The sequence below is a fragment of the Tenrec ecaudatus genome, unplaced genomic scaffold, assembly GCF_050624435.1.
Source record: "Tenrec ecaudatus isolate mTenEca1 unplaced genomic scaffold, mTenEca1.hap1 Scaffold_540, whole genome shotgun sequence".
NCBI classification, from domain to species: Eukaryota; Metazoa; Chordata; class Mammalia; order Afrosoricida; family Tenrecidae; genus Tenrec; species Tenrec ecaudatus.
In genome coordinates this window covers 1,123,858-1,133,136 of record NW_027459455.1, presented here as the reverse complement: position 1 = coordinate 1,133,136, position 9,279 = coordinate 1,123,858, and positions in this window count along the sequence as shown.

The window sequence follows — 9,279 nt, the reverse complement described above, 5'->3', positions numbered from 1 at the left end:
GGCCTTCCTTGTGTGTGAAGATAGATATTATTCTGTCACAGGCAGCATTGCATTTCAAGATAGATCTAGAAATGCTCTTTTTGAGGATGAAAGAGACATTCTTTTGAATTTGTCATTGTCAGCATAGTCATTCTTATCATTTTAAGATTCAAAGGGACTATTTCAACTCACCAATGCCTAGGATACTGATCTTTATAGGTCAGATTCCGTTTTTTATGATTTCCAATTTTCCTAGATTCTTATTTTTCACGTTTCATGTTCTGATTATTAATGAATGGTTGCAATGATTTTTCTCATTTTGAATTATAATCCATCAGCAAATGAAGGTGCCAGAAAGCTTTAGTACACTTTGTTGCTAGATGCCTTCAAGTCAGTTCTGTCTCATAATAATACCTACACAACAGAATGAAACATTGCCTGGTCCTGCTCCATACTCAAAAATTTTGTTATGTTTGAGCCCATTGTTGTAGGAATTGTCTCGATCCATTTGATCGGGTGTCTTCCTCTTTTTGCAACCCCTCCACTGTAATGTGTATGATGTCCTCCAGGGACTGGTCTGTCCTGATAACATCTGCAAAGTACAGGAGATGAAGTCTCGCCATCCTATCTGCCAAGGAACATTTAGCTGCACTTCTTCTCAGACAGATTTGTTTGTTCTTCTCTCCACCCATGGTACTTTCAGTATTTTTTTGTCAGTACCTTAATTCAAATGCACCAGTTCTCCTTCAGTCGTTCTCATTCAATGTTCAAATTTCACATGCATAAGATGTGGCAGAAAATACCATGCCTTGGGCCAGGCGCAACTTAATCCTACGTGAAATTCTTGATCTTCCGTACTTTAAAGTGGTTATGTGCAGTAGATTTGCCTAATGCAATATGTTATTTGGTTTCTTGATTGTTGTTTCCATGAGCATTAGTTGTGAATCTAAGAAACACCAAATTCTTGATAACTTCAATATTTTCTCCATTTATTATAGTGTTATCGCCAGCTCCTGTTGTGAGGTTTTGAGTTATCATTAAGGTGGACTCTACTTTGAGGAAGCTCTCTTTCTCGGTGATATTTTGATTGTTTTGCAATCTGAGGGGCTCATTTTCTGGCATTATATCAGACAATATTTTACTGCTATGCAGAAAGTTTTCAATGGTGAATCCCTCAGAAGTGGACTGATTGTTTTGTCGTCCTGTCAGTTCTTAGTCTGGAAGCTGTGTTGAAATCTGTTCACCGTGGGTGATCCTGCCTGGTATTTGAAGTACTAGTGGACTAACTCCCAGCATTACAACAAAGCACAAGCTACCACAGTGCAGCAAATTGACAGATGGGGCGGGGGAGGGGAGTTGTCATTGTTAGACACTGTTAATTTGGCTCTAACTCATAGCACCCACAGCCTGTTTCCTCACAGTTAATGTTGGAGACCGTTTTTGCAGCCAGTATGCCAATTCATCCCATTGAGGACCTTCTTCTTTTTTTCACCACTCCAATTTATCAAGTATGATATCCTTCTCTAGGGACTATGCTCAGCTGTTAACATGCCCAAAGTATGTGATATGAAGTCTTGCCATTCTCACGTCTAGGAAGCATTCTGGCTCTACTTCCGCCAAGAAAGATTTGTTCCTTCTTCTGAAAGTCCATGGAATATTCAATATTCTTCACCAGCATCATAATTCAAAGACATCAACTTTTATTTTACCTTTCATAATTATTGTCCATTTTCAAGTACATATGAGGTGATTGAAAATGCCATAGTATGATAGTTATATAATTTTATGTCAGTTTGAAGATATGTAAAAGTGTAAGGTTGGTATCCAATCTGTCAATCACACCATAGCCTGATGGTGCCTCTTTGTGGCCATGGCCTTCTCATAAGGAGGGCCCTGGGAACCTCCCCTTCTTTTTGCATTCACCTGACTGCTCCCTGCCCACGTTAGAGCTGCCAGAGTCTTGCCATGCTTCCATCGACCTTGGGTCCACAAGACATTGCAATCACTGGCCTTTGACATCCCTGCATTCTGCATCATTGCATGTAACTGCGTAAGTTGGAAAGGAACTTATGGGCTAGTGTTGGACTTATGGACTTGAGTTGGACTGGCCTGGGATATTTCCTTGAAATAGAAATACTATAATGACTTCTTGATAGAAAACTATTTATTGCACATATATGAGTGGCACTTGATTTGTGTCTCTAGTCAGCCTGGCTTACATCCAGTTCACTGCCATCAAGTTGATTCCAACCCTTAGCAACTCTATAGGACAGGGGAGAGATATCCCTGTGGGTTTCCAATACTGGAACTTTGTATGGGAGCTGAACTGTTGATCTTGTGTTGAGCGACCCAACTGGGTTGGTTCTGACGCATTATATTTGTAACCACTATACCACTAGGGCTCAGCTGTGCCTTATTCTTCAAAGTGACATCTTTTAACACTGGAAATTGGTCTTCAGCAAGATCTACCAGTGTACTCGGTCATATGACTAATTTTCTTTTTACACTGTTTTGATTGTGATGTGAGGGAAAATCTACAGAGTAAATTGATTTTCCTTACAATTCATGCAATGTTTTATGATATTGATTGCAATACCTACAATGCAATACTACTTTTCCTATTCCCTCCCTTTGTTTGCCGTTTCCATTGGTCTTTCGTTCCCATTCCTTCCTGCCTTCTGAGTAACTCCCTGACAAATGCTGGGCTCTGAATTGTACATCGTTGACAGTATAGGTCTCCTATTTGGGGGCTGAAAGTTGAGCCATGGAGGTGAGGTCAGGTGTCAAATGGGAATTCCACTAGTGCCTATCATATCCTAAGGTTAGTCTTCTTATTTTGAGTTCTACATTTTCCCAAGTTGATCCAGGGCCTACTACTGTGAGTACCCTCAGAGCAATCTGCAGTGAGAACCCTATGCTATCTTGGTCTTCTGGACTCAGCGCTGTGGAGCCTGGGCTTCATGTGGTCAGTGAATCCCTTTCATCTTCTTTTGATGCTATCTGTGTAATTCTGTATTTTGAATCTCTTCAATTTTTTCAGCTAGTGAAATGCACATGCTTTTCATTTTTGCTGTCCTAATTCCAGGTCTTTGCACCTTTTAATATAATTCTTTATTCCATCTTTTTGAATTCCCCTTTGAAATTTTATGTTCAGCTTCTTTATTCAGCGTCTTTACGTCATCAATTATTTCTATATTTCTCTCTCTCTCTTTTTCGTACTTCATCATTTCTTTCATTGGCTTCAGCTACTCCACATTCAACGTGACATCCATTTTGTCTTTTCTTTAGTTTCTATCTTTTTAATTATCTTTGAATTTCTTTATTTATGATGTTCTTGATATTATTGCAGAACTCGTATCATCTCAGGGATTTGTGTTCAATGTGTCAACTTTCTTCTTGAAGTATCCTCTAATTTAGATGAGATATACTCAAATTCATACTTTGACTCTTGGGGACTTGTTTTAATTTTATTTGAATTCGAGTTGAATTTGCCATTGATGGTTTGTTCCACAGTTGGTCTCCAGTCTCGTGACTGATGATATTGAACTTCTTTATACCGTAAATACTTGAGTATAAGCCGAGTTTTTTTCTGCACATTTTTTATGCTGAAAAAGCACCCCAGCTTTGGGGGGTAAAATTAGTTGCCTTGGGTTATACTCGAGTATATATAGTAGTTTATTTCAACAGATGTAGTTGATTTAATTCCTGTGTATTTCTATCCAATATACATGATCCATGTCTATGGTTACTGTTTACATCACTGAAAAATAAATGTTCAATCAATAAGCCATCCTTATTGGAATATTCTGTCATGAGATCTCCCATGTGGCTTCCATCCCCATGGCCATATTTTCTAACTAGTGATCCTCCTCCTTAGTTTCCAATTTTTGCATTCAAGTCATCAGTAATCTTGATTGCATGTTTCATCAATTTCAGACTGAAAAGGTTGGTAAAAATCCTCAATGGCTTTATTGTTAGCATTAGTGGTTGGTGTGTCAATTTGAATAATAACTTTATTAATTATTCATCCTTGTAGGTGTAATATATCCTACACCTAACAATGGTGAACATTGGAATCGATGTTGAAACATTCTCTTTTTTAACATGAAAGTCATCCATTCCTTTCAAATTTGTTACTCTGGTATGTAAACCATATTATTATGACATTCAAAATGGCCAATACCAGTCTATTTCAGTTCAATAACACCTAGAGTGTTTGATCTTTATGTGTTCCATTTTTTCATGGCTTCCAATTTTTCTAGATCCATATTTCATGCATCCCATCTTCTTGTTAGTGGTTATTGCAGTACTGCTGTTTCTTCTCATTTTGAGTCATTGCCACATCAACAAATATAGGTCCTGAAAACTTTATATCACTAAGGTCAACTCTACTTTGAGGAGACAGCTCTTCCCCAATTATATTTTGAGTGTCTTCCAACTTGAAGGGTTCATCATCCTGCACTATATGAAAAAATATTCCACTGCTATCAATTTGCTCCACAAACACCACTATTTTTTTCAGATGTAGATTGGCAGGTTATTCTTTCTAGTCTATTTAGCTTGTAAGCTTTTCTGAAAATTTTCCACCACGGGTAACTATGCTTGTGTTTGAAATACCAGTGGTATATCTCACAAGTTATGATAGTGCAAGAACCTGACATGTCTGACAACTTGGCATGCTAGCCTAATTCCGAATGACCAGCATATCTCTCTTCCTGCTTTCTCTAGTTTCTGTAGACCACTGTACCTGAGCATGCATGGCTTAGGAGGTTGTGGAGTTAATTCTTGCTTCCTGGAGTAACCCTTAACCAATGACCCATAGGAGTTGTTGGACAAATAGCCACACTCCCTCACATTCTGGGCAGAATAACTAGTGGATTTTCTAGAGTGTCTCCAGTAAGATTAACCTCCAGTTGCTCACAATTTTAAATTGTTTGATAATGTACTTTTCATTGGCTGCCTTCTTTCCCTTTTCTGTTTCCCATTTCCTTATTGATATCTCCCCCAAAAATGGCTTAATTAAAACCTTTGTCTCAGGATCTAATCCTATGGGGAACCAAAACTCAATCACACAAGACATTTGACAAATCATGGACTTAGTGGTTATATCTATTATATGTGTAGGTCATGGAAGAGGAGGATTCATACCATCACTTTGAATAGTCATTCGGAGTGCCAACTGGGTCCCCAGCATAGATCCTGGACATCAAAACTCACTGTTTCCTGCATCATAACTCTTCCTTTTAGACTTCTGTCATTCAAATAAACTCAACAAATAGCTTGCTGTCTCACTTCAAATTTTGTAGTGTGCAAATATGGCTATGTTTTCATTGTGTGTTTAGCACTGGACAAATCAGCTTTGACCAGGAAGGTGAAGTCATGTGGAGAAAAAAACCAAAAACACTAGCAGCTGTGTGTTGTGGAAGAAAACCCTGTGGATGAAGTGCAATTTTTAGGGAACAGAGACCAGCAAGATAAACCAATAAGTGTCCACTGTTCTGATGTTAAGGAGAACCCTGGTGAGGCAGTAATTAAGCACTTAAGGGCTAATCAATCAGCAGTTCAAAACCCCCATCTTCCCCAAGGAAGAGTTACGATGTGGCAGTCTGACCCCCTTAAGATTTACATTTATTACCACTACCAACTGATCTGAGAGGGATAGCATTAGGGAATCCTGGATAGCATTCTTAACGAGCTCTAATGGCAGAGTGGACTCCTCATTGAGCTCCTAACCACAAAGTAAGTGGTTCTAACCTATCAGGTGTTCCATGTAAGAAATATGAGTTTGTCTGCCCTGGTAAAGATTTAAGCCTTGGAAAATGAAAGGGTGAAGTTCTATTCTATCTTGTAGGGTCTCTATGAGTCAGCTTCAACACAATGATAATGAGTTTGCTTTGGAATTTTGGGATAGAAAGGAGAAATATGTGCAACAAAGTTTAAACTTATTTTAAAAGTTCAGGGGTATTGCTCAGAGAGAGATTCTTGGAACCCACAAGACTATTGTCCTTAGGCACCTTCAGATCTGGAACTGAACTCACTCCCTTGGCTCAATCTTCAGCCAAACAATAGGTAGATCTATAAAGTAAAAAGTAACACTAATCAACTATTTGAATCAAAAGGATATAATTTATTCAAAGATAAAGTTCAGAAGGGTCAGGAAAGAAGGGGAAATGGAAACAGGAAATACAAGGAGGAAGTGCGATAAGTGATATTACGTTGAGCAGACTGCAGTCAATATCATGAAGCAAAATATGTGTGAACTGTCACATGGAAAACGGATGTATTCTGTAAAGCTTCACCCATCTCACAATAAAGAGATTTTTTTTCAGCCTTGGAAACCTATGAGGCAATACTATTCTGTCCTATAGGGTACCCATGAGTTGAAATCAACTCAGTGGCAATGGGATATTGATGCTGATGCTTTCTTCCGATTCTAAAAAATAGGGTTATTAGCAATTATTGTGGAAATAGCATGAATGAGACTATGTAAATGGGGTTGGTTACAGATAAATTCTTGTAAATGTTAAAGGATAAGTGATTCAGGATGGACTTACCCAAAAAGAGAAAATTATTGTAAGATTTTGTTCCAGGGATAAAATAAAATAGGCTTCCTGTGGGTAAGACTTAAGCCTATAGATATGGAATTTAAGGAACTGGTATTCCATGATGGTCACCTTCCCGACACAATCACTCAAGACAAAAAGTGGGTGTATAAACAAATGAGGTGAAGAAAGCTTATGGAGCCTATCTATCAAAAGATAGTCTAGAGTTTTAAAGACTAGAAGGTTCACAAGTGGCCATCTAACTCAGAAGCAATAAAGCGCACATGAAAGAAGCACACCAGCCTGTGTGATCACAAGATGTAGAAGGGATCAGGTATCAGGCATAAAGAACAAAAAGAATCATATCATTGTGAATGGGGGGGGGTACAGTTAGGGGATCCAAGATCTATCTGTAGGCAACTGGACAACCCCTTACAGAAGGGTCGCTGGGAGGAGATGAGCCAGTCAGGATGCAGTGTAGCAACGATGAAACATATAACTTTCCTCTCGTTCCTAAATGCTACCGCGCCCACTATCATGATCCCAATTCTACCTTACAAACCTGGCTAGACCAGAGAATATACACTGGTCCATATAGGAACTGGAAACACAGGGAAACCAGGACAGATGACCCCTTCAGAACTGGTGCTGAGAGTAGCAATAACAGGAGGGTGGAGGAAAGGTGGGGTAGAAAGAGGGATCTGATTACAAGGATCTACATATAACCTCCTCCATGAGGGAGGGACAACAAAAAAGTGGGTGACGGTAGATGTCGGACAGTGTAAGATAGGACAGAATAATAATTTATAAATTATCAAGGGTCCATGAGGGAGGGGGAGGGGGAAGGAGGGGAAATGAGGAGCTAATACCAAGGGCTCAAGTAGAAAGCAAATGTTTTGAGAATGATGATGGCAACAAATGTACACAGTGGATTTATGTATAGATTGTACTAAGAGTTGTAGGAGCCCCCAATAAAATGATTCTTTTTAAAAACCTCAAAGAGCAAAACACACTATGGTTTATTGTACACCAATGATACTTAAATAAAATTACATAAAAGAGCGGAAAAAGAAATGGAATTTAAGGTAAAGAAATTATTCCCTTTGAAGACCATATTGCAAATATATATTTAGGCAGGCAATTAGATAAAGACATTTTAAGTCTGGGCTTCTATACCTGCCATCTGTCTGTTATGAAAAGTGTAATTAGCAACTAGAATCTCTCATACAAAATCAACTCAATATTGTCTTTCTGGTCTGACTTCCGTGGTGTTCTACTGTGCTTTGATGGAGCTCATCATATCATGACTCTATAACAAGATTGAGGAGTTATTTGCATTCTTATGTGGAAGGTAAATCTGTTTGGCCATTCTGTTAGACTAGTTCATTTTCTTTCCTACCATCCCATCTGCCATTTTAATTCAAAACAAGGAGAAAGGCATGTATGTGCCTTTTGAGGAAGGAGAAGATTTTGGTGTGGAAGAAATTCTCTTCTAGACTGCAAGGTAAGTATTTACCCCCTCTAGCCCTGTTGGAGGAGGGGAAAAGGAAGAGAGACAAGGCAAAGAGAACAACCTAGTTAGCTTCATGCCTCCTTACTTTACCTGGTGAGTGAGGGGAATATCAGTGACTATGGACCTGTTGTGCTCCCCATTTGGAAGCATGAAGAATAGAGGCTGCCAGGCAGAGCAGCCCTATGGGAAGTCACTGAAGACAAACATATAGAGAGTGCCATCAAGTCTACTGTGATCCATGGAGACCTTATATGAAATGGAATGGAGTGCTGTCTTATCTGGCACCATTGTCACACATTCCTGAATGTTGAAGTCCATTGTTGCAGCGATTAGGTCAATCTGCCTCAACAAGGATCTTCCCTGTCCCTCTATTTCATCAAATATGATGTCTTCCTCTAGCAATTGTCCACTGATAGTGTGTCCAAAACACATTAGTCAGTCAGTGTTCTCTTGTGATCCATAAGGTTTTCTTTCAGTAATTTTTGGAAGTGGACGGTCAGGCCCCTCTTCCTTGTCTGTCTTAGTCTAGAAGCTTCACTGAAACCTGTCCACCATGGGCAATCCTGCTGGTATTTGAAATTCTGGGAACAGAGCTTCCAGCATCATAACAATACACAAACCATTATAGTACAACCAACTTTCAGATGAGTGGAGGATATCTATATCTATATCTAAATCTATATCTAAATCTATATCTAAATCTATATCTAAATCTATATCTAAATCTAAATCTATATCTATATCTATCTCTATCTCTATCTCTATCTCTATCTCTATCTATCTATATCTATATCTATATCTATAGATAGATAGATATATGGAGGGAGAGAGTAAAACTGGCAATGCAGTCTGATTAGGCAGTATTCTGATGATCTGCTGCTAACAGAAAGTATCCCCACAATTAAGATCTTAAAGTAATGATAATATCAATTTTGCTCACAAATCTGCAATCTGGGCAGAGCTCAGTGAGGACACTAGTTTTGGCTTCATCAAGCATTAGCTGGGGTAGCTCAAAGACAGAGGCTGCAGCTCTCTTAAGACTCATTCCCTCACACGACTGATACTTCTATTGGTTGGAGCTCAAGAAGAACCCTATATGTGACATTTTCATTTGGCTTGGTCTTCCTTGCAATATCCTGACAGGGTCCCAATGGTGAACAACCCAATACGACCAGGTGGAAGTCACAGAGCAACACTTCTGCCATAGTCAGAGGCCTGCCAAGATGCAAGGAAGTGGGAAAGCAG